Raw genomic sequence first — 1,858 nt, 5'->3', positions numbered from 1 at the left:
ATTTCCTACTATATGTTATGAACATTTGGTTTATCATTGCTCGTTGGGAAACGACCTAGGATTACTTCATAGTTACTACATTTTAATGTTTATTTGATTCGGGTACGGCCTCGATCAAATTTGGCGTCGTTGTCGGGGTGCAGTGTCCAAAGGTTCATAATAGCTAGTGTCGTGTTAGTGTTTAATTCTTTCGTGCTGTGTTAGTATTGTTTAGTACTTTGTTATTTTGTTTATTGTGTGTTCTGTTTTAGTTTTTCTGTTCAGCGCATCCCCTGTTTCAATTTTGGTGTTTTGCTGTAAATAGTGTTTTGCGACGGATTTAGCGACCACTTTTGCTGAATAGAACACTTGCTGGAAAACAGGGTAGTAGTGGAAATCCCTTAGCAACGGATTTTAGAGACCAACCTTGCTGAATTAATTATGATTTTTTGTTTTGGTAGCTATAGTTGTTATTTTTGGCTGAATTTTTTTGTGGTCACTTCTTTTGATCCGTATTTTGTGGGAAAAATAGTTGGAGCCCTTAGTTTGGTTATATTTGAAAGTTCCAAAAAAGTAGCAAATTTGATTTTTGTCAAAACTTCAAACGGCCATAACTTTTGCTCCGGTTAGCATAATCGCAATTATTAGATATGTACTTGGGGTAGAAAAAAATTTCCCATGCCGTGGTAGCCGGCCATAGGCCGGCTGAGGTCTCCTTCTTCCAAAAATTGTGATTCTGTCAAAAGTTTTTTATTTTCCAAGTATTATTCTCTTATTTTTCTTAACTTGTCATTTTTAGTTTCTATAGTCAGACTTTGAATTTCTATTTGAAATTTTTTGTGCTATCTTCTCATCATTTTATAAGGTTGCTCACAAAATTTCAAGTCATTTGGATATCATTTGATGGTAGCTGTAGTTCAAACCTACACTATTACTTGCATAATAAGGCAACTAATTGTGCATGCTGAATATAGTGTATGACTAGAGGCAATCCATCTGACTTACAACCTTTTGATCCTGAGATAGATAGGGCATTTCATAGATTAGTTAGACATCATTTAGTACCTTTTGAGCATCCTGAGCATTCTGTTATTGGAGATTTCGAGCATTCTGATTTTGAACATTCTGAGAACATGGCACAACCTCCACCCCATGAGAGGACTCTAAGGGAAATGGCTGCACCTGATTTCACTTACGAAAGCTTGTGCATCCCATACCCTGATGAGGATGTCCCATATATTCTTAAAACTGGACTGATCCATTTGCTTCCAAAGTTTCATGGCCTTGTAGGTGAAGACCCACACAAGCATATGAAAGAATTCCATATTGTCTGTTCCACCATGAAACCACCAGATGTACAGGATGATCACATATTTCTAAAGGCCTTTCCTCATTCTTTAGAGGGAGTGGCAAAGGACTGGCTATATTACCTTGCTCCAAGGTCCATCACGAGCTGGGATGACCTCAAGAGAGTATTCTTAGAAAAAAATTTCCCTGCTTCTAGGACCACGACCATCAGAAAGGATATTTCAGGTATTAGACAACTTAGTGGAGAGAACCTATATGAATACTGGGAGAGATTTAAAAAATTATGTGCCAGTTGCCTTCACCACCAGATTTCAGAGCAGCTTCTTCTCCAATATTTTTATGAAGGACTCAATAACATGGAGAGAAGTATGATAGATACTGCCAGTGGTGGAGCCCTTGGAGACATGACCCCTGTTGAATCCAGAAATTTAATTGAGAAGATGGCTTCCAACTCCCAGCAATTCAGTGCCAGAAATGATGCTATTGTCATTAGAGGAGTGCATGAAGTAGCCACGAATTCATCTTCATCAGGTGAGACTAAGAAGCTTGAAGGTAAACTAGATGCCTTGGT

At 38.2% G+C, this 1,858-nt stretch overlaps 1 non-coding gene across 1 annotated transcript; it reads right to left on the bottom strand.

Annotated features, from left to right (window-relative positions):
* Positions 1–1,490: 1,490 nt before the first annotated feature.
* Positions 1,491–1,597, bottom strand: LOC112999867 (small nucleolar RNA R71). Its single transcript, XR_003265085.1, has one exon. It is a non-coding gene; the product is annotated as a small nucleolar RNA R71 (small nucleolar RNA).
* Between the last annotated feature and the right edge of the window lie 261 nt (positions 1,598–1,858).

The sequence above is a fragment of the Glycine max genome, chromosome 16 (genome assembly GCF_000004515.6).
Source record: "Glycine max cultivar Williams 82 chromosome 16, Glycine_max_v4.0, whole genome shotgun sequence".
Lineage (NCBI taxonomy): Eukaryota > Viridiplantae > Streptophyta > Magnoliopsida > Fabales > Fabaceae > Glycine > Glycine max.
Note: the sequence above shows the minus strand (reverse complement) of the source record. Positions and strands in the feature narration are given on the sequence as shown.